Here is a 24,642-nt window from a genome sequence, read left to right as displayed (position 1 = left end):
AGTTTTTGCAAGTTGGGATGTCTGTTATTCACAGTACTCTAAGTTACTCACCATGCTCCAAGTTACTCACTATACTCACAATACTCCAAGTTACTCCTAGTTCCTCAGTCACTCCTCCTGGCCCAGTGTTCTCAGAGCCCCCACAGTGCCCCAACTCCTCTGCAGCCTGCACTATCAGCCCCCAGGCTTCACTCACAGCCCGCCCGCCACTCCACCTGTTCCAGTGTGTCAGCCCCCCTGCCTCCACTCACAGCAGTCCCGTGCCATCCCTCACAGCCTGTCCCAGCCCTCCTGCCTCCACTCACAACAGTCCCATGTCATCCCTCACAGCCTGTCCCAGCCCTCCTGCCTCCACTCATGGCAGTTCCGTGCCATCCCTCACAGCCTGTCGCAGCCTTCCTGCCTCCACTCACAGCAGTCCCGTGCCATCCCTCACAGCCTGTCCCAGCCCTCCTGCCTCCACTCACAGCAGTCCCACACCTTCACTCAGCCTGTCCCAGCCCACCTGCCTCCACTCACAGCAGTCCCATGCCTTCCCTCACATCTGTCCCAGCCCTCCTGCCTCCACTCACAGCAGTCCCACACCTTTACTCAGCCTGTCCCAGCCCGTCTGCCTCCACTCACCGCAGTCCCGTGCCTTCCCATACAGCCTGTCCCAGCCTGCCTGCCTCCACTCACACCAGTCCCATGTCTTCCTTCACAGCCTGTCCCAGCCCTCCTGCCTCCACTAACAGCAGTCCCACACCTTCACTCAGCCTGTCCCAGCCCTCCTGCCTCCACTCACAGCAGTCCCACACCTACACTCAGCCTGTCCCAGCCCGTCTGCCTCCACTAAAAGCAGTCCCGTGCCTTCCCACACAGCCTGTCCCAGCCCACCTGCCTCCACTCACAGCAGTCCCATGTCTTCCCTCACAGCCTGTCCCAGCCTGCCTGCCTCCACTCACAGCAGTTTCGTGCCTTCCCTCACACCCGGTCCCAGCCCTCCTGCCTCCACTCACAGCAGTCCCACACCTTCACCCAGCCTGTCTCAGCCTGCCTGCCTCCACTCACAGCAGTCCCATGCCTTCCCTCACAGCCTGTGCCAGCCTGCCTGCCTCCACTCACAGCAGTCCCGTGCCTTCCCTCACAGCCTGTCCCAGCCCGCCTGCCTCCACTCACAGCAGTCCCACACCTTCACTCAGCCTGTCCCAGCCCGCCTGCCTCCACTCACAGCAGTTTTCACACCCATGTGATCCAATTTAGCTGCAAACTAAAAAAAAAAAAGTCCCATGCGAGTTTGGTCTGATGCAAATTCAGCCATACTATGTGTATGGCTGAAATCGCATTGCACAGAAATCGCATGTGATTTGCACTGCAGTGCGGTGCAAATCACATGTGATGTTGGACATCGAACCAGTGGGAACCAGCCCTTGGGCTTTTTTCCCTCTATTTTCACTTGGTGATCTGGCCAGCAATCCGTGCAGTCCTAAGCTTAGTACACACATTCTGTTTTCATCCATTCAACCCAGCAGGCTGAACGTGAAAAAAAGAGAGATTGCTAAACTAACTAAGGGGGGACAGCCCCCCTGCCATCCCGCCATGCTGTTTACTGAACACCCTGCCACAACATACTGCTCTCTGACTGCCCTGCCACTACATACTGACCACCTTGCCACAACATACTGCTCACTCAATGCGTTACCACTACAAACTGCTCAATGACCGCCCTGCCACTACATATAGCTCACTGACCACCCTGCCACTACATACTGCTCGCTGACCACCCTGCCACTACATACTGCTCGCTGACCACCCTGCCACAACATACTGCTCGCTGACCATCCTGATACCACATACTGCTCACTGACCGCCCTGCCACTACATACTTTTCACTCACTGCCCTACCACTACAAACTGCTCATTGACTGCCCTAGCCTTCCATTACATACTGCTCACTGGCTGCATTGCCACTACATACTGCTCACTCACTGCCCTACCACTACATATTGTTCATTTACTGCCTTGCCACTACAAACTACTCTGCTCTGTCATTACACATTGCCCAGTTCACTGACTTCCCTGCCATTACATGCAGCTCACTGACTGCCCTGCCACTACATACTGTTCACTGCCCTACCACTACATACTTCTCAATGACTGCCCTGCCACTACATAATGCCATAGCCTGCCATTATATACTACTTACTTATTGCCCTACCAGTACATAATGTTCACTAACTGCCCTACTACTACATACTGCTCACTGACTACCCTGCCCCTACATATTGCCTTAGCCTGCCAATATATACTGCTTACTAACCGCCCTGCCACTACATACTGATCTCTGCGCTGCCACTAAATATTGCTCACTGACCACCCTGCTGCTACATACCTCATACTTCATAGCTCTGCACTGCCACTTCTTACTGCATAAGTTTTTATTTACTTTTGTATTTCCTTAAGACTATAACTACAGCTATCCTTTAAATGCTTGAAGGAGAAGTTTGGGGCTTTAAAATAATAAACATAGATACTCACCTCAATGCTGCAGCAGTCCAATGTTGTTTCCAAGCCAGAGAACTGAGCGAACACATGACTGCTGATCACTCAGTTCGTGGTCTGCTCAATGCAGAGAGCAATGACTATCAGTTCTTGCTCTACGCTCTGCCCCTCCAGCACTCACTGTAGTGCTGGATGAAGAGGGGATGGCAGTAGCTGGCTTCGGCTCTCAGCAGGGTGCTAGAAGGCAGCGCCAGCTGTCAGTCAGGCAGCTGGATGGATCCAAACAATATTGTTGTTTGGATCCATTTCCTTTCAGAGCCTGGAGTGGCCCTGTGACATCAGCTGATAGCAGGTAATAGCCTGCTATCAGCTGACTCTGGGACATGGGAGATCAAAAGTAAGTACACTCCTGCGACCCACAAGAGAAATATGACCAAAAAAAGCTTTGCCCATACTTCTCTTTTAACTAAAGCAGGGGTCTCCAAACTTTTCAAAGGGCCAGTTTACTGTCCTTTAACTGCTTCGCGCCCGCCCTATAGCTGAAAGACGGCTACAGAGTGGACGCCATCTGCCGGGAGGCCGTCCCTGTATGTCCTCCTGTTTACTTCCGCAATGCGCGCTCCCGGGAGCGCGCATCGGGGAAGTTCTGTGTTGGCCATGTCCCTCGGACACAGCCAGTCACAGATCGCTGTAAACGGCCAATCACAGCGATCGCCCTATCCAATGAGAGATGATCTCATATGTAAACATATGAGATCATCTCTCAGCACGCTCTCCCTTCTGACACAGACAGCGTGTGAGAAGGGAGAGATGAACGGCTGCAGCGGCCGTAAGTGGAAAAAAAAAAGTAAAAAAAGTGCCATCCTTCCCCAGTGCCATCCTCCCCAGTGCTACCTGCCCCCAGTGCCACCTGTTAGCACTAACAGGTGGCACTGGGGACAGATAGCACTAACAGGTGGCACTGGGGACAGATAGCACTATGTCAGTGCCATTTGTCCCCAGTGCCATCTGTCATCAGTGCCACGTATAAGTGCCATCTGTCATCAGTGCCACATGTCATCAGTGCCACATAGTGCCATCTGTCATCAGTGCCACATATTAGTGCCATCTGTCATCAGTGCCACGTATCAGTGCCATTTGTCATCAGTGCCACCTGTCAGTGTCACGTGCCATCTGTTGTCAGTGTCACGTGTCATCAATGCCACTTATCAGTGCCATCTGTCATCAGTGTCACGCGTCATCGGTGCCACTTATTAGTGCCATCTGTCATCGGTGCCACGCATTAGTGTCATCTGTCATCAGTGCCACGTATTAGTGCCACGTGTCATCAGTGCCACGTATAAGTACCATCTGTCATCAGTGCCACATATTAGTGCCATCTGTCATCAGTGCCACATATTAGTGCCATCTGTCATCAGTGCCACGTGTCATCAGTGCCACGTATAAGTGCCATGTGTCATCAGTGCCACGTGTCATCAGTGCCACGTATAAGTGCCATCTGTCATCAGTGCCACATATTAGTGCCATCTGTCATCAGTGTCACGTGTCATTGTCCTGGTGCTCCAGGGCCTTCAAAAGTGTAATAGGTAGTCAACAAGTTAGATGTGTAATTTATGCTCCTAGAACACCTGATGGCGCTCCCTGCATGTTGGGCCTCTCTATGTGGCCAGGCTGTGAAAAAGTCCCACACATGTGGTATTGTAATACTCAGGAGGAGTAGCAGAATTTTTTTGGGGGTGTCATTTGTGGTCCACACATGCCATGTGAGAAAAATAACCTATTACAATGACAATTTTGTGGAAAAAATATAAAAAATCTTAATTTTGCAAAGAATTGTGGGAGAAAAATGACAACATCAAAAAGCTCACCATGCATCTTACTAAATACCTTGGAATGTCTACTTTCCAAAAAGGGGTAATTTGGGGGGTATTTGTACTTTCCTGACTTGTTCGGGTCGCAAGAAATGAGATTAGATTTTTGTATGATTCGCACCACAGATTGTAGACTCTCTAACTTTCACAAAGACCAAGTAATATCCACTAATTTGGGTTATTTTTATCAAAGATATGTAGCAGTATAAATTGTGGCCAAAATTTATGAAGAAAAATTAATAATTTGCATAATTTTGTCACAGAAACAAAGAAATATGCGTTTTTTTTCAAAATTTTAGGGTCTCTTTTCATTTATAGCGCACAAAATAAAAACCCCAGAGGTGATCAAATACCACCAAAAGAAAGCTCTATTTGTGGGAAAAAAAGGACAAAAAATTCATTTGGGTACAGTGTTGCATGACTGAGTAATTGTCATTCAAAGTGTGAGAGCACTGAAAGCTGAAAATTGGTCTGGGCAGGAAGGGTGTTTAAGTGCCCAGTAAGCAAGTGGTTAAACTTTGGGGGAGGGGGGAATCAAAAATCCCCACTGAGGGGTTATATTCAAGTAATTGACCTTAAAAAAAGGGTATGGGGGTCTGGTACTGCCCTGGGGGCATGTATTAATGCAACATTTTTTTATACAGGAGCAATGATTTTAATGATGCTTAACCACTTGCTTACTGGGCACTTAAACCCCCCTCAGTCCCAGACCAATTTTCAGCTTTCAGCGCTGATGCACTTTGAATGACAATTGCGCGGTCATACAACACTGTACCCAAATGAAATTTTTATCATTTTTTTCCCACAAATAGAGCTTTCTTTTGGTGGTATTTAATTACAGCTCGGAGTTTTATTTTTTGCTAAACAAACAAAAAAAGATGCAAAAAAAAAAAAAAAATCATGTTTTAATAGTTTGTTATAAAATTTTGCAAACGGGTCATTTTTCTCCTTCATTGAAGTGCGCTGATTAGGCGGCACTGATAGGCTGCATTGGTGGGCACTGATGGGCTGCATTGGTGGGCACTGATAGGCTGCATTGGTGGGCACTGATAGGCTGCACTGGTGGGCACTGATAGGCATAGTTAAGGCGGCACTAATAGGCACAGATAAGGCGGCACCGATGGGCACAGATAAGGCGGCACTGATGGGCAAAAATGGGCACAGATAAGATGGCACGGATGGGTGGCACGGATAAGTGGCACGGATGGGTGGCACGGATGGGCACTGATAGGTACCACTGATAGATGGGACTGATGGGCACTGATAGGTGGCACTGATAGGTGGCTCTGATAGGTGGCACTGCTGGGCACTGATGGGCGGCACTGCTGGGTACTGATGGGCGGCACTGCTGGGCACTGATGGGCGGCACTGGGGTGCAGCACCTTTGAGGCAGATTGTGGGCACTGTGGGTGGCACTGCTGGGTGGCACTGTGGGCACTATGGGCACTGCTGGGTGGCACTGACGGGGGGCACTTACTTTTATTCAGGATGGCACTGCAGGGGCAGGTGGTCGCTTGTATTGCTGGCCGTGATCGGGACTGATGTCCCGATCACGGCCGCCGGTGATCGGCTTTTTTTTTTCTCCACGCGCTGTCAGCGCGAGGAGGAATAATAGCCGATTACCGGCTCCGTTCTATCACATGATCAGCTGTCATTGGCTGACAGCTGATCACGTGATAAGGGGTCGGGATCGACCCCTTGCATGGATCGGTGATCAGGCGAGTCTCATGGACTCGCCGATCACAGAGCGCGCCGCGCGCGCCCCTCAGGGGGCACGCAGGCCGCTCGTGCACGGGACGACGTCAATAGACGTGGTCCCGGAAAAGTAGGTCCACGCTAATGCCGTCATTTGGCAATAGCGCGGATCCCAAGTGGTTAAAGTGCAACAATTAAATTTCCTTTAACTATTGTCACGGGGGGGGGGGTCCCTTAGTCTCCCTGTAAAGTAGCGCACTTGTAGCATGTATAGAACATGCTGCAGCAGAAGTGGTGTTTGTGGGGGCCTGTGGGCAGGGGGCTTATTACAATTGGAAGATCCAGATCCCCCCCATGTGAATGAGTATGGGGTACATAGTGCCCCTACCGTTTCACCGAGAAAGTATCAAAAAGTAATAAAAACACAGAGACAGTTTATGACAATTCCTTTATTAAAAAATAAAAAAACAATGTCCCCTGATGTAAATCCATTGTCAATCACTAAACCCGCCGCATCGCTGGATCCGGGAAAAAAAAACGATCCACTGTCAACTAAGGGTTCGGTGGTAGCATCGGGATTGACGATGAATCTACATCAAGGCATTTTTATTTTTTAAAAAAGGAATTATCAAAAACGGTCTCTGTGTTTATTTGTTTTTTTACACTTTTTTTGGTGAATGTGCAGGAGTACTGATTCCGATAAGCCCACAACCACAGGCCAGGGTTTTTGGGATAAGGCCATTGTCCCCATCAAAATGATTCAGGAGGGGGGGTGGGGGGCGCTCGCTCGTCCCTCCCCCCCTTCCTGGCCTACCAGGCTGTGTACTCAGATAAGGGTCTGGTATGGATTTTTTTTTTGGGGGGGGGGGGGACTTAACAACCAGCTATTCACTGCGCTCTGATTGAAAAAAGCTTTGTCCACTCAGGGCTTAGAATGCACTGTGCAGTGCACAATGCCTTAAAGGATGTTCGGCAAGGCGAACAACCGCCCAATGCGTCAAACTTTGCTTGGCCCGAACCGTTAGTCCAACTCTGTGCCCCAGCATTGGTATTCCTGGGAGGTATAGTGCCCCATCATTGGTATCAGTGGGAAGAATAGTTCCCCAATCATTGGTATCAGTGAGAGAAATAGTGCCCCATCATTGCTATCAGTGGGAGGAAAAGTGCCTCATAACTGGTATCAGTGAGAAGAATAGTGCCCAATTATTGGCATCAGTGAGAGACATAGTGCCCAATCATTGGTATCAGTGGGAAGAATAGTGCCCAATCATTGGTGTCAGTGAGAGAAATAGTGCCGCATCATTGCTATCAGTGAAAAGAATAGTGCCCAATCATTGGTATCAGTGAGAGAAATAGTGCCCTATCATTGCCATCAGTGGGAACAATAGTGTCCCATTATTGATATCAGCTGGAAGAATAGTGCCCAATCGTTGGCATTGGTGTCAGTGGGAGGATAGCGTCCTGCTATTGGTGTCAGTGGGAAGAATTGCACCCTGTTATTGGCGTCAGTGGGAGGAATGGCGCCCTGTTATCGGCGTCGGTGGGAGGAATGGCCCGTGTCAGCGGCGTCGGTGGGAGGAATGGCCCGTGTCAGCGGCGTCGGTGGGAGGAATGGCCCGTGTCAGCGGCGTCGGTGGGAGGAATGGCCCGTGTCAGCGGCGTCGGTGGGAGGAATGGCCCGTGTCAGCGGCGTCGGTGGGAGGAATGACCCGTGTCAGCGGCGTCGGTGGGAGGAATGGCCCGTGTCAGCGGCGTCGGTGGGAGGAATGGCGCTCCAAGGGCCAGATAAAGACTAGCAAAGGACTGCAGTTTGGAGCCCACTGGGCTAAAGCCTGGCATTAGGTTCATATAATGGCTCTTATAAAGCCACACCCCATTTTAAATGAATGCCCCTCCCCCAATTAAAGTGCATTCTCCGCCTACAATGGTTTGCTGGATGCACAGCTGAAGAACGTGTCCCTGGAAAGTTTGAAGAAGTTTATAACTGCATTCCATTCCCCAGACAGTAGTGTGTAGACGGGTGGATGCTGATAACACTAGGAATGTTGAGTGGCACACAGCGTCGCGTCTAACAAAGACACACACTTCTCTCTCCTATTACACACGGATACCTCCCCGGCTCATTGTCACACCTTTGCCCTACAACATTACAGTATCCCCGACATTAGTTTCCTGTCACTTTGATATACGATTGGCTCAGTGGGCAGAGCGCGCAAACTTCGCCGTGACTGGAACGTATTCCGCTTCACGGATTGGTCAGCAGAGATGACGGGCTGCTCTATGCCCCGCCCCCTAGGTAGCGCCCTCCTAGCTGTGGGCGGGATCGTCCGGCCGCCTCCCTGCTTGAAACCTACATCGCTGAGGAATAGTAGTTGGTCCCCTGACTTCTTCTGAGGTGGCAGTGATATCGTTCAAGTCTTCGGATCTCTCCCCGGCTGAGCCTAGGCGCCCTGTGTCAGGTACGGTCCGTGCTGTCCTCGGTGTGCACAGTCATACCTCAGCTTGTGGTTCCGGGCGCACACCTTTCCCGTGCAAGAGAGTGGGGGGGAGTCTGAGCTGGAAGTTGTACGAAGTACTTCTCTCCGGGCGGGGGGCGGGAGCGGCCACTCCTAGAGTGTGATCCGGGGAGCCGGCCAGGTGCTGCTCTTTCCTCGGGGGGGTGTGGAGTAGCCATGACTGGGCAGTGTGAGGAGACCCGGCCATCCCGCTCTAATCCACACCCGCCCGTGACCTCCATGTGGAGGTCGTGTAGGACGGTAATGTCTCCACCTTTAAAAGAGTAAAGTTCATGGTGTGGCGCAGTGTTATGTGGAGCCACTTCCTGCCCTGTGCTGTGTGTGAGAGAGGAGGGTGGGGTGCCGGCTTCCTGTGATCCGTGTACCCGCAGGCTGCTCTTTCTGCTGCATACACACCTTCCTATGAGGAGACATCTCCACCCCAACCTTCATCTACGTACACCTCGTTATCTGAGGAGACATCTCCACCCCAACCTTCACCTACATACACCTCGCTATCTGAGGAGACATCTCCACCCCAACCTTCATCTACATACACCTCCTATCTGAGGAGACCTCTCCACCCCAACCTTCACCTACATACACCTTGCTATCTGAGGAGACATCTCCACCCCAACCTTCATCTACATACACCTCGTTATCTGAGGAGACATCTCCACCCCAACCTTCATCTACATACACCTCGTTATCTGAGGAGACATCTCCACCCCAACCTTCATCTACATACACCTCGCTATCTGAGGAGACATCTCCACCCCAACCTTCATCTACATACACCTCGCTATCTGAGGAGACCTCTCCACCCCAACCTTCACCTACATACACCTTGCTATCTGAGGAGACATCTCCACCCCAACCTTCATCTACATACACCTCGTTATCTGAGGAGACATCTCCACCCCAACCTTCATCTACATACACCTCGTTATCTGAGGAGACATCTCCACCCCAACCTTCATCTACATACACCTCGTTATCTGAGGAGACATCTCCACCCCAACCTTCATCTACATACACCTCGTTATCTGAGGAGACATCTCCACCCCAACCTTCATCTACATACACCTCGCTCTCCGTGGAGACCTCTCCACCCCAACCTTCACCTACATACACCTCGCTCTCCGTGGAGACCTCTCCACCCCAACCTTCACCTACATACACCTCGCTCTCCGTGGAGACCTCTCCACCCCAACCTTCACCTACATACACCTCGCTCTCCGTGGAGACCTCTCCACCCCAACCTTCACCTACATACATACACCTCGCTCTCCGTGGAGACCTCTCCACCCCAACCTTCACCTACATACACCTCGCTCTCCGTGGAGACCTCTCCACCCCAACCTTCACCTACATACACCTCGCTCTCCGTGGAGACCTCTCCACCCCAACCTTCACCTACATACACCTCGCTATCTGTGGAGACATCTCCACCCCAACCTTCACCTACATACACCTCGCTATCTGTGGAGACATCTCCACCCCAACCTTCACCTACATACACCTCGCTATCCGAGGAGACTTCTCCACCCCAACCTTCATCTACATACACCTCGTTATCCGAGGAGACATCTCCACCCCAACCTTCACCTACATACACCTCGCTATCCGAGGAGACATCTCCACCCCAACCTTCACCTACATACACCTCGCTATCCGAGGAGACATCTCCACCCCAACCTTCACCTACATACACCTCGCTATCCGAGGAGACATCTCCACCCCAACCTTCATCTACATACACCCTGCTACGTGGTTCCGGGCCTGCCCTGGGGGAGGGGTTCACAGGAACTAGATTGTTGGCTGTATGGGCACCATACACTACATCCTAATATCTGCTTGTATTGTCAATAGGTTACTGTAATTTTGGAAAAATCATTCCATATTGAATTCCTTCCTACCACTGGATTGTCAATCTAAACCAGTCAGAATAATTTCCATAAATTTGATCAGTTTTGCGATGACTTGATTGTGACTTTTGAGACTTTAAAGATCTGATATTGTGAAGAATTATTTGGTCAAATTACATGTATGGCCACCGGTAGACTCTTCATACACAATACAGTCTGTGCAATCTAATTTTAGCTCTACCATTCACTCTAGTACAGGTGCTTTCCTGATTTCAAACTATTTGAATTGATTGTATTAGTTTTGGTAAGCTGCCATAGATTTGGGATGTTTTTTTTATTTTTTTTATTACTGCTGAACCACTGTAATTTTGAAGCCATTGCACATGTTTTATGCTAAAGTTCACTGTATAGTCTCTTGTGGGACTGCCAGACAACTGATCTAAAAAAGATTTCCCCCCCCCCCCATCCACATATTGAAGGTGGATGACTTAATCTGCAGTGTCATTGTATTCTGACATCAGGGACTCTTCTGCCAAAGTATGCTGATCAGTTCTCCAACCAATAGGCATCTGATGTGCTGATCAAACACAGATTTTTCAACAGCCCCATTCCAGTGGAGCTGATCACTCTTCTTGAATAGCATAGCAACGACCATAGATGGATTTATATGCCGTTGAGCCCCAGCCAAGCCAGGTGAATTTTGATCCATCTATGGCCAGCTGTAGTCCAAAGGAGATTGTATAAAGATCGGTAGCTCTAGGCTGACCATACACTATATACAATGTAGTAAAGACAGCCTATCTGACTAGATACAAACTGAGTGGATCGTTTAGGTAGGGCTTCTAACACTGTTTTGATCTTAACTAGAATTAGAGATTACACCTTCAGTCTCTTTAGGACTACCGCAACAGTATGTATTGGAAGCCCTTCTTTAGATTTATCAGTGCTATGTAATAGGAGGACCTAAAAAAGGGCATTACAAGTAGTTACAGTAGTTTGTGAAATCTTTTAGATTTGCCATCAGATTGTAACACGTTTGTGTTTAGTCAGATTGCAAATTGCATGGCCCTTTTTGGTTCTATCATTGTAATCTTCCAGCACCTAGCCTGCATAGTTTAATTTCCACCGTGGTCTTTACTTGGTCCCATATGGGTTCTGTAGCTGTCGTTAAGTGACTTCAAACAGTAAAGATGGTTCAATGGAATTGCAGAAAACCTTCACAATTATAATGTGGACGCCTTAGAAGATTATCTCAAAGTTGTCTTGGGAAAGTTTTTTTATAGTGTGTAATCAGTTCTTTGTGCGTGTCCTGCATAAGAGAGCTCAGCTCGTCTACCTTTGTGAACACTTCCTGTAAGTAAGGTTTCCTCTACAAGCTGCCACACCCAACTTGAGTCTAAAAGCAAAAGCATGGCTCCTAACTATCCTTTTTATTTAGAACTGACCTTCTCCAACCTAATCCCTCTCCCTTTTAATTTCTCTTCTTGTTCTACTGAACTGACCTTAATAATGTATGCAATAACTAGTATGTGTTTTTTTTTATTTTTTTATGCACTAAGCAATAAATCCAACCAAAATTGCATTTGATATTTTAAAAAGCCAATATAAAGGACTAGTTCTCAAGAGAACTTGTGGGTTAGCCATTCATGTTATACTTATTAACTCTTCCTGGTTGGTGTAACTCAGGACAGACGGACTGCATCCCTTCTATATATCTTGTCTAAAAGCCATCTATCTTTCTCATCTCAAAGTTATCACTTGTGCATTTGCAGTGTACCGAGGGACTTGTATTGTTTAGTCCATTTTTCTTTAATTTGGTTAATTGATTTGTTAGGGTAATTGTGCAGTTTGAGGGGGCACACCCAGACAGCATGACCCCCTACATAATACCCTGTTTCTAAGCTTCTCTCTAGCTCTGTAGTTAATCATCAAATTCATGAGCTCTTGTGAATAGTTTGCGAAAACCACGGGTAATTGTAATAAGGTGTAGAGATGTGCAGAGACAGGACTCTGTATTTTCATTGTCGTTTTTATGCTATGGGTCATGTTTGGTCCGTCTGTGTGCCCTTTAGGGTTCCTAAGGCCCAACTTTAGCTAGCTGGCCAGTTCATTCCAGCCTAGTTCACTTTGGTGTGTTTGTATGGGCTTCCTAACGTTCCCTAACAGGCCAAAAATGGACCCAAAGAAAGAATATACATTTTTTACTAATTCCTGTAAAATCAGCTTTTGCTGCAATACTAGTCTTCTCCCCCATGACTGTCCTCCAAAAGCACTCTCTGCCTTTCACTAACAGCCACTGTTATGTTGATTGGTGCCAAGCATCACTGAAATGCATCTGTGACGAGAGGCAGTCGTTAACTTTTCCCGGTTATCCAAGGAAGTGGCTCACTCAACACCGGGATCTGAGGTAGACAGTGACTAAACTGGCATTCCCTCCCACAGCTGCAGGCATCATCCCAGTACCGTTTTTTAGAGCAGGCATCGGCTATCCAGAGATAACAACCAATGTGGCTAAACGCTGCTTGGCTGTTATCCTGGAGGAGTGGGAGGGGTTGCCCCCAACGCCTCCTGGTGGCACGGGAGGCCCGATCAACAATCCGCCACTTCTGGTGGCTAGGAGCAGTCTTGCACAAAGCCGGAAATGGCTTTGTTCCAGCCTCCTGATTGTAAGCACGGCCAATGGCACCGGCTTTAAAAAAAAAAAAAAATATATATACAGTATTCAGAATCGCTAAAAACGGTGATCTGAATACTTTGAAGTGCAAAGGAGGGATCGGGGGGGGGGAGGGTCTTTTAGACCCCCCAATCCCTCCCTAAAGAGTACCATGTACAAATACCGTGTGACATAAAATATTGCAACAATCGCCATTTTATTCTCTAGATTCTCTGCTAAATATATATATGTTTGAGGTTCCAAGTAATTTTCTAGCAAAAAATAGATTTTACCGTGTAAACACCAAATGTCAGAAATGGGCTTAGTCATGAAAGGGTTAAAGTGGAAGAAAATTCTTAACTGTAACTTTTCTTAAATATGCTACTTCCATTCTTTAACCTGTATAAAAAAAGTGTACATACTCCTTTTTAGTCTGCACATGTGATCCTGCAGCTCTGGAGCTGCAGGATTACATGAACGGAGAAAAGCAGAAAAAATAGGCAAGTATACAGATTCTCTCTTCCCCCTCATTTATTTATTTTTAATACAGGTTAGGCACAATAGGTAGGAGTGGTAGGGAACATTTTAAGAATAGATGGTTGGGGGTTTTCTTCCACTTCAAACCTTCTGTAAATAGAAGCTGGCGGTCTATTTTCAGCCAATGACTATTGTTTAACAGGTCACTTTTTTCTGTCTGCTTTCACTAGGTTTTATACCTCTGTTTCCTCACTCCCTGATAGATTTGACCCCGCACCTATGACCTCCATGTTGGACACGCTGGCATTGGGATGGCTTTCTGACGCAGAGAGACAACTCCTTGTTTCGGAGGTCACACCAGAAGAGGTTGTGATGGCCATTTCCTGGTGGGAAAGACCCTGGGCCAGATGAACTACCCATAGAGTATTATAGAGCCCACGTAGACCTCCTTGCCCCTAGGCTGGCTCAGATGTATCGGGCCTGTCTCCGACAGGGCTCCCTGCTGCCCTCTATGAGGGAGGCCCATATTGTTCTCATCCCAAAGCCTAGTAAGGACCCTAAGTTGTGATTCTCCTACAGGCCAATAGCACTCCTAAATTGTGACTTTAAAATATTAACCAAATTACGGCCACTAGACTCAATATAGTGTTCAAGTCTTTGACTCTGATCAAACGGGCTTTATGCCAGGTAGGTCCACAGACATCAACATATGTAGATTGCTCTATAATATTCATGCCCCCCCATACTAATCAAGGCACTAGGATCATTGCCACCCTTGATGTGGAGTGGGTATATCTGTGGGAGGTGCTTAGAACGGGTTTCCCACTGGAATTTATTGCCTGGATACGCACACTGTACATCGGTCCCCTAGCATGCATTAAACTGAATGGCTCCCTGTCTCCTTCGTTCCCCCTGCGGAGGGGCACCAGGCAGGGATGCCCTCTCTCCCTGGCTTTGTTTGCCCTGTCCATGGAACCGATTGCTGAGGTCCATGGGCTGGCTGGAGGAGATAGTGGCTCTCTATGCAAATGATGTACTGCTTTTTTTTATTTTATTTTTTTGACGCTGGGGACTCTCTGCGGGGTGCACTCGGAATCATGGATGCCTTCTCCCCCTTCACTGGGCTGAGGGTGAATTGGCATAAGTCTCAGCTCTTTCTGGTGGATGAGGAGGGCCAGGTCCTCCTCATCCTCCTCTACCCCGCTTCAATGAGTTGATCAGTTTACCTAATTAGGTATTATTATTTCAAGAGTGAGCTGGACAAAGTCCCCACTCTATCTCAAACTTGTCCTGACAGGGATTAAATCCAAACTGAGGGCATGGGGCAATCTTTCTCTCTCCATTATTGGGCGCATCAACCTTCTTAAAATAAAAGTCCTCCCCAAACTTGCGTACATATTTAGGAATGCCCCACAATGGCTGAATAAAACTTTCTTTAATTCCCTTAAGTGACTTTTCCTCTCCTTTTTATTTGGGGATCTAAATCGCCTAGATTCAAATATACCACTCTGACCAGGCCTGTGGATAGTGGGGGTTTGGCTCTCCGTGATTGCCACAAATATTTCTTGGCCACTCAGCTTGTGACCGTCCATTGGTGGTTGTAGCCAGACCTGACCAATTCTGCAACGGTGCTGTAAGTGGCTGTAGTGGTGTCTCTGGAGGCCTTGAAGGGGTTAATAGGGGACAAAAACACCTCATTGCCTCACCCCTTCTATGCGCACCACTATGAGGGCGTGGGAGGCATCCCTGCCGAACTCCTGATCTCCTCATACCCCCCTGTGGTTGAATCCTAAGCTATCACAATTCAACACTATCCCCGATCCGCAGGCCTGGGCTAAATACAAAATATGCTCAAGAGTTAGTATCACCAATGGGGAACCTGTCCCTTTCATGTATTATGTGCCAAATTCAATGTACCTGTAGGGGCCCATTTCAGGTATCTTCAAGTCGCGCATGCTTATAGATGTCAGTTCTTGGGTCAACCAGTTATACTGGAGTATTCGGAACTTGAATCCATCCCTTTGGGTGCAAGACTTGGAGAAACCCACGTCTCAAGTTTACGGGTCCCTGCTGGTTGCCGCCATCCCTGAGTTGTCCTCCGTCTGCAGGAAATGGGTGGGGGGCATACTGGAGTTGGATGAAGATGATTTGAGAGAGATTTGGGATTTTCCATTCTCCCCTCTGGTTTCAGCCAGGGACAAACTGGTCCACTACAAAATTATGCACAGAGTTCATTACACACCCCACAGGCTGCATCATATGTCACCGGCGCATTCCCCGGCGTGCTGGCGCTGCTCCTATCGGCCAGGGGACTTTAAGTTTTTATTTTTTTGGGCTTGCCCAGCAATTGTACATTATTGGAAGGAAGTTCTTCATGTGATAGCTAAGACCTCTAAGACTAGTGTCCCTTATGACTAGAGGTCGACTGATATGTGTTTTTCTCTGGCCGATGCCGACATTTAGAAATCGTGACGGCCGATTATATGATGCCGATATATTTTTTATATTTTTTTTTATCCCCCTTCATCTCATAAAACCTAACAAACACCTTTCCCACTGGGGCATTTTTTTTTTTTTTGGGCTAAAAATAGCACCTGCAAAACGGCTCCCCTGCAGTCTGTGAAAGACCGAGTGCTTTCACACTGAGGCGATGCACTGGCAGGATGTTAAAAGTCCTGCAAGCAGCACGTTTGGAGTGGTGTATAGCGCTCCTCCACCACTCCTGCCCATTGATATTAATGGGCACCACTGCCGAAGCACATGCAATGCAATTTGGCAGCGGTGCTTCACGGGCGCATTTAACTTCTTCGGCCGGTAGCTGGGTTATAATGCGCCCCACTAGCAGCTGAATAGCACTGCTAAAATGATGGTAAAGCGCTGCTAAAACTAGGTAGTCAAAACGTTTGGACGAAAAAAATGGGCTAACTTTACTGTTAGTTTTTTTTAAAAATCATTTTAGTGTAATTTTTTTCCCCCCAAAAAATTTCATTTGAAAGACCTCTGCGCAAATGCCGTGTTGCATAAAATATTGCAACAACTGTATTTTATTCCCCATGATCTCTGCTAATATATATATATATATATATATATATATATATATATATATATATATATATATATATATATATATATATATATATATATATATATATATATATATATATATATATATATATATTTTTGGGGGGTCTAAGTGATTTCCTGACAGAAAATACTGGATTTTTACTTGTAAGCAACAAGTGTCAGAAAAGATTTAGTCTTTAAATGGTTAAACTGAGAACTTTTACACACTGAGTTGAGATCATTCAAGTGTAAACATTGTATCTTTTTGCTCTTTTCTTGGCAGACTGTCCAGAGAGGAAACAAGTCTCTTCTATGAAGACTCAGGCAACTTACACTGACTTCTATTACAGAAGTAATTTCCAAGTCAAGCTGTAGTTCTAAATCTGCCTTTTTATCAGCTCAACCGGCCGATGCCGATTAATTAAAGCGGAAGTCCGCCTTTTTTTTTTTTTTTTTTTTTTTTTTAAAGCCAGCAGCTACAAATACTGCAGCTGCTGACTTTTAAAACGATGACACTTACCCGCCCAGCGCGCCCGCGATGTCGGCACCCGAAGCCAATCTCTCGATTGTCTCTCGGGTGCTGCCGCTGCCATCTTGGGTATGGGAATCAGGAAGTGGAGCCTTTCGGCTTCATTTCCCGGTTCCCTGCTGCGCTGCGCAATAAGGATGGTCCCCGCTGTCTCTGGGATCCATGTGTTTCCCAGCAGGCAGCGGGGGACCTTCTGAAAGGGGCGTAGATTCTGCGGAAAGGGTGGTAGCTTCTGCAGAATCTACGCCGGAAGTGGGTGCAGATACCTGTACTGTACAGGTACCTGCACTCCCCCCTGAAAGGTGCCAATTGTGGCGCCGGAGGGGGGAGGGTTCCAATGAGCGGAAGGTCCTCTTTAGGGTGGACCTCCGCTTTAAAAAAACGGCAAATATCGGCCAATATATCAGTTGACCTCTACTTATGACCCTAAATATTGTCTGCTGGGGATAGTGGAACAATGTCCATCCTCTCAGCTAGGTAAATACTCATATCTTTACTACTGTACTATGCACGCAAGGCCGTCACGATGAGCTGGAAACAGTCATCTCTTCCCCCCCCCCCCCCTCTCTCAGGTTCTGGAAAAACCTGGTGAACACCAGTTTGCTTTTTTTTTTTATTTTTTTTTTTTTTTTTTTTTTATAGAGCCACCTACTCGGGCAGGGGTTGCCCACAAAAATTTGAAAAGGTGTGGGACCTGTTGGTTGGAAGACAAATACTACGGCAACTGATGCAGTAATTGCCTCCTAGATTAACATTACAATTATAGCGTGATTGGTAGATTGACCCAAGTACTCTTATGTCATATTATCTTGCCATTATAAGGGTGAGCACAGATTCCCCTGCACTAACCTCTCCCCACATAGGGGTATAGTTAAGGTTGTGTTTGTTGATGGTCTGCCCTGTTGCGGTATGTTGCTGCTTCAGAGACGGACTGGTTATAATATTTGATGTGCCTGGTGCTCCCTTCCTGCTCAGATCAATTTTCAGCTTTCAGTGCTATGGCACTTTGACAATTACGTGGTCATTCAACTCTGTACCCAAATTTATTTTATCATTTTTCTTCCCACAAATGGCTTTCTTTTGGTGGTATGCAATCACCCTTGGGGTTTTTCTTTTGCTGAAAAGACCAAACGTTTTGAAAGTATTTTTTATTTTTTTCTTGCAGAGAATTTAAAAGTAATTTTTCTCCTTCACTGGCACTGATGGGTGGGGGGCACACAGTGGTGGCATTTTGGGGCTGCATTGTGTTCGGGGCACTGATCAGTCCCCCTTGATTGCTTATACACATCTACCCTGTGAGGCGATGCCGCTAATTTGCTCACCTCACAGTGTACGGTGAAGAGAGCCGATAAACGGGATCTCCTTGTTTACATGTGACTGGCTGTGGTTAGACTTGGTGCACCCAAGGGCGTGCGTTCGTGGCTAAACAAAGTGGCATAATGTCCCAGATCAAGAGCCACCCTGCTCCCCTGTCATTCATCTATACAGTGGATGGGAGGTAGTTAAAGTGGTTGTAAAGGCTCCAGGTTTTTTAATGAATTCATGAAGGTAAAAAAAAAAACTCGTGTGCAGCAATACTGGCCTTATAATTGGCGATGTGAACGAGAGCCTCGACTCTCCAGGGACTCTTCCTCATTGGCTGAGACTGCAGTGAGAACAATTGTCAGTCAGCCAATGAGGGGGCAGGGCCAAGCCACTGCTGTGAATGGACTTGCAGAGCAGCGGCTCGAGCGAACCTGCTTGCTCCTAGGTGCACTTGCCAGGAATGCTGCCTGGCAAGCGACCCAAGAAGATTGGGGTTGCTCTGTGCAAAACCACTGCGCAGTGCATGCAAGTGTGAAATTGTGTGTGGAGCAGGAGCCAATGGCTGCAGCCAAAAGCCTTTCAGTAGAGCAAGTCCCCAGAGAGGCAAGGTTATCGCGGACCTTGCTGGATTTAGGGGACTTGGGTAAGTATTTGAGGGCGCTGCTGCAAACAGAAGGGTTTTTTTTTTTTTTTTCTTCATGCATAGAATCTGAACTTTTGTGGTACTGATGGGAAAAGTTGAAGTGTCTGCTTGCCTTTAGAAATGATTCACCCTTGGCGAACATCTTGCTTGTGAAGCAAATGTATAGAATTGCTATATATTTTTAAATTTTTTTTCCCCACAATTGCAGTTGTGCTTTTCAGTGTACACCTCCTGAGCAGTGTTTTTGTTGGCATGGAATGCAGGTGTTCTGTGTATCTGCATGCGGGCAGTCTCATTCAAGTCAAGTGAGACACGGCCAGCTACTTCTCCCAATTTGACATCCATGTGAGTGTATGTATGTCTCCAAACTCGCAGTGTCCGTGTTCAGGGACACAAACCCACACAGATGTCAAATTGGGAGCAGCAGCTGTCCCCGTTTGTCTCAATTGATGCAAATGGGACTGCCTGCACGTGGATGCACAGAACATCTGTGCATGCATTTCAGACAAACTTGGCCCTCACACATGCGTACTTGAGCATACTCCTGTGTGAACGAAGCCTTAGACAGCAGCATTGTCTGGAGAGAGTAGCATTGGACAACAAATTAAAGCTAACTAAGACTTTGTAAGCAGTTACCCGTTTCACCTGTTTTTAGGGTGGAACATGTAACTTGTCCCCTCTCCTTCAGAATCTCCCTGATCCATTTAAAAATGATAAACAAAAAATCAGCTGTGTCTTTGAGTTCTGCAAATGGGGAAACTGCCTTTGCCGCTGTTGGCATGTAGCTCTCAATGAACTACCAGGGTGTTGGGCGCTCTAGGTAGTTCATGGTGTCTTCCTGTCAGTACCTGTACGAGCAGACAAACTGACAAGTCTACAGGAGTCCTGCATGACACCTGCAATCTGCTGATCACAGGTGCAATGCTTTCCAGGCTCCTAGTAAACAAAAAATGCACATCTTTTTGCAGGTAAGTGAACTTCTCCTTTTAACCGCTTGAAAACTGCCCACCGTGCATATACTGTGACAGGCCAGTCACTCTTTGCCAGATCATGTACCTAGTGCGTGATCTGACCCTTCCGGGTCTGGAGCGCGCACACAGTGGGCACCGTGGACTCTGTCCATTGTCCCCAAAAAGTCAGTGTCCGATTTGCCTGCTCTGATATTGCAGGCCCGTATGATCGTTGCTGTTGGTAGTAAAATAAAAATGCCAAAGTTTGTAGACACTAACTTTTGTGCAAACCAATCAATATATGCTTATTGGAATTTTTTTACCAAAAATATGTAGCAGAATACAAATTTGCCTTGTCTAAGAAATTAGTCTTATGTCATTGGATGTTTTATAGCAGAAAGCAAAAATCCCAGATCGCTGTCATTACTAATAAAATAAAAAAATTATAATAAAAATGCCATAAAACTAGCCCCTATTTTGTAGATGCTGTAACTTGTGCAAACCAGTCAACATACACTTATTGTCATTATTATTTTTTACCAAAAGTATGTAGAAGCATATATCGGCCTAAACTGATGGAAATTATCTTTTAAATATATTGTTGGGCTATTTATTATAGCAAAAGATAGATAGATAGATCTTTTTATTTTTTGCGCAAAAAATAACGCAGAGGTGATCAAATACCACCAAAAATCTATTTGTGGGAAAAAAGCACATACGTTTGGGTACAGCATCACATGACCACACAATTCGTTAAAGTAACGCAGTGCTGTAAAAAATGGCCTGGTCATGAAGGTGGGTAAATCATCCGGAGGTCAAGTGGTTAAATGGCGAGTCTCAACCACCTAACTGCCATTTGTTCAGGACAGCCTTGTCTGTTATGGGAAGTTGAAAAATAACAGACTTGCTAACCAGCTTTACAGGTTTAAATAAACCCCAAAAATGCAGTTTTTCATACTAGTAAACTGCAATATAATTTTTGTTTTTGGCTTTAGATGCACCTTTTTTATTTTTGCATTCTCAATGTATATTAAATGTTTTGAATTGTACAGTAATAAAGAAAACCGGAGTTAGACTTACCGGTAACTTTTTCTAGGAGTCTTCCAGGACAGCCTCTGAGATATAGGGCTCCTCCCTCTGGGACAGGAAATGCGTCAACCCAATCAAATAAAAGGGTGGTCCTCCAGGCCCTCCTCAGTTTTACACCAAGAACCGCTGGAAGGCTTTGAAAGACATAACACATTAACAACCACGTTGGTACACATCCTCACCGCTAGTCTAACTTAAACAACTTTGGGTGGGAAACCAGGCTGTCCTAGAAGACTCCTAGAAAGAATTACCGGTAAGTCTAACTCCGGTTTTCTCATATCGTCTTCCAGGACAGCCTCTGAGATGAGCAAGGAGCTCACCTTGTTAGGGCGGGACCACTGCCTGGAGGACCTTTCGTCCAAAAGTATGTTCCTTATCAGACAATAAATCCAGACGGTAATGTCTTGCAAAGGTAGAGTTGCTGCCTTGCAGATCTCCTCTGGAGAGGCTCCATCCCTCTAATTCATAGGCTTTAACTATTGGCGTTCTTATCCACCTGGCGATAGATGATTTGGACGCCTTGCAGGCGCCCAAAAAATGGACAAAAAGGGAGTCTGACTTCCTGAAGTCCCTAGAGGCTGCTTCTAACATCTAACAAACTCAAAGATCCCACCTCATCCCTGCCTGAGGTTGAAAAAAATGTTGGCAAAATAATGTCCTGTATCCTATGAAAAGTTGACACAACCTTAGGGAGAAAACTAAGGTCAGTCTTAAAGAGGAAGTTAAACCTGATGGGTTTACTTCCTCTTTTTTTCCCTGCAAAGGTAAAGCATAATGGACTACTATGCATCGCATAGTAGCTCATTATGTGTCACTTACCTGACACAGGAGCCAGCGAAGTCGCCGCTGTCACCTGTAGTCCGCCGCATCCATCTTGGTTGTGGCGTCTCTCGCAGCTCTGACGAATGACAGCGGAGAAGCCGCGATGACGTCACTCCCGCGCATGCGCACGGGAGTCGCGTCTCGGAGCTCCGACGCTGCCATTCGCCGGAGCCGCGATGACGTCACTCCCGCGCATGCGCACGGGAGTAGACAAATTTGGCAAATCCATTCTTGGACTTGCCGCATTTAGTGCACCTGCGCGCCGCTGTCTACGGCGCATGCGCCGTAGACAGCGGTGCCCATTTTCGGGCAAATATCTCCTAAACCATATAGGTTTAGGAGATATTACTTGGACCTACAGGTAAGCCTTAATCTAGGCTTACCTGTAGGTCAAAGTTGTTTGGAAGGGTTTACTTCCATTTTAAGCACTTCCCTGTCCTCTAAAATTAACAAAAATGGCTCCCTGACCGAGAGCGCTTGCAGATCACTTACCCTTCTGGCTGAGGTGATCGCTATCAAAAAAACCTCTTTAGAACTATCCATTTAAGGGATACCTTCTCTAAAGGTTCGAAGGGATCTCGGGTCAAAGACCTAAGGACCAAGGACAAATCCCAAGTAGGGCAGGTCTTCATCTTCACCAGCCTGGATCTAGCCAGAGCTTTGAAGAAGTTCTTGACAAAAGGATTCTGCTGGAGAGAGGACTGAAGAAACACTTAAAGTGGAAGTAAACCCATCAATTTAAACAGTGTAAAAAAAAAAAAAAAAAAAAAAGGCATGCCGGGAATACTAACTGCACATTGGCTGTGCTCACAGCCAACTATCAAACCATCCAATGGCTGGTGTCATAACGAATCACATGTGCAGCACCATAGCAGTTGAAGATTAAACAGAGGCAAAGATGGCAGCTTCCTTGGCTGAAAACGATAGGGGAGTTTACTTCCACTTTAAGGCTGCCACCTGTACCTTTGGGGTGCTGATAGAAAGGCCCAGCTCTACCCCCGCTTGCAGGAAATCTAGAACTGCCGGGGCCCCGGGATGTCCAACTCCCTGTTCTCGCAACCAAGACTTAAACCTTTTGCCTATCTTGGCGTAAATCTCTCTAGTTACTGGTTTACGGCATTTTAACAAGGTCTTAACCACTCTCTCTGAGAAACCTTGTGATCTTAAGATCTGTTTCTCAGATACCAGTCCGCAAGCTTGAGTCTCTCTCTGAGGATGCAGAATGGGCCCCCTGGGAAAGCAAATCCTCCCTGACCGGAAGTAACAGTGGAAGATGAACTGCCAACCTCTTTATACTGGCAAACCAGGGTCTCCTTGGCCAAAAAGGAGCCACTAAAATGAGGTCCGTAGCTTCCAACGGGAACTTTTGCAGAACCTCCACCACCATCCTTACAGGAGGGAAGGCATAACACAGGCCGAATTGCCATGGATTGGCAAAGGCGTCTATCCCCCTGGCCCGATCCTGTGGGTGAATGGGGGAAAAAACTGTCACCTTCCTGTTACTTTCTGCTGCAAATAGGTCTATTTCTGGCCTTCCCCAGCATGACACAATCTCCTCGAACACTTCCCTGTTGAGGGACCACTCGTCCTGGCCTACCTTCTGCCAACTGAGACAATCGGCCAGCGAATTCTGAGCTCCCTTCAGATGTATCGCTGAGTATCGAGGACAAGTTCCCCTCGGCCCAGCATAAAATTCTGTCTGCAATAGCCTGCAGTGCGGGGCTTCTGGTTCCCCCCCCCCCCTGCTTGTTCAGATGAGCTACTGCTGCCACATTGTCTGACCGCACCTGCAGATCCCTGCCCTGTATCCGGAACTGGAAGGTTTCTATAGCATTCCAAACTGCCAGAAGCTCCTTCTGGTTTGAGGAACGACCTGCCTTCACTTACGACCAGGTTCCTTGGGCTAAGATTCCCTCTAGGTGGGGGCACCCCAACTAAACGCACTGGCATCGGTCGTGACCACCACTGTGGCCTGTGGGGACCAGGGAAGACCCTTGTCCAGGTTGACCTGGGCCCCCCACCACCACAGAGACCTCCTGACTGCAGAAGATGGGGGCATAACCTGATCCAGGCTCTGCTCCCTGTCGTCCCAATAATGGAGCAGAAGTCTCTGCAATGGGCACTAATGATGCCTTGCCCTGGCCACCACTGGAAAACATGTCATTAACACCAGGACTCTCGTGACCTCACTGATCTGAGGTTCCTGACCTGATTGAAGCTGAGCTACCGCCTGCTCTAGCTTGTTAATCTTCTCTGCTGGAAGAAACACCCTTATCTCCACCAAAGAGATCCTCTACCCTAAATACAGGACTTCCTGTGAGGGGGGCCAACTGGGATTTTACCTGGTTGATCAGCCACCCCAGCGAATGCAGGAAAACCAGAGCCTCCTATACGTCTTTCTGCAGCTGTTGGGCCGACTGAGCTATAAACAGTAGATCGTCCAGATATGGGATTACGGTTATAGCCCTGAGCCTTAAAGGGGCCAGTGCCTCTGCCAATACCTTTGTAAAGATCCTTGGTGAGGCAGAGAGCCCGAAAGGAAGAGCTTGAAACTGGAGGTTTACCACTCCTGTGTTCGTCTGCACTGCTAGCCTGAGAAACCTCTGGGACTCGGATGAATCGGGATATGCAAATATGCATCCCTGAGGTCCACGGTGGCCAACCCCGAAACAGAAACTTGATTACCGAGAAGATTGACTCC

The 24,642-nt window shown here is 47.4% G+C and overlaps 1 protein-coding gene across 1 annotated transcript in view; it reads left to right on the top strand.

Annotated features, from left to right (window-relative positions):
- The first annotated feature begins 8,340 nt into the window (after positions 1–8,340).
- Positions 8,341–24,642, top strand: part of MYH9 (myosin heavy chain 9) — a 157,278-nt gene continuing 140,976 nt past the window's right edge. Inside the window, exon 1 of the mRNA XM_077452590.1 lies at positions 8,341–8,506. The gene's annotated coding sequence lies outside the window, so the exon portion shown is untranslated. The remainder of the gene's footprint in view (positions 8,507–24,642) is intronic.

This window comes from Lithobates pipiens, unplaced genomic scaffold (genome assembly GCF_037356315.1).
Source record: "Lithobates pipiens isolate NorthernLeopardFrog02 unplaced genomic scaffold, aLitPip1_a1.2 Scaffold_23, whole genome shotgun sequence".
In the NCBI taxonomy this organism is placed as follows: domain Eukaryota; kingdom Metazoa; phylum Chordata; class Amphibia; order Anura; family Ranidae; genus Lithobates; species Lithobates pipiens.
Note: the sequence above shows the minus strand (reverse complement) of the source record. Positions and strands in the feature narration are given on the sequence as shown.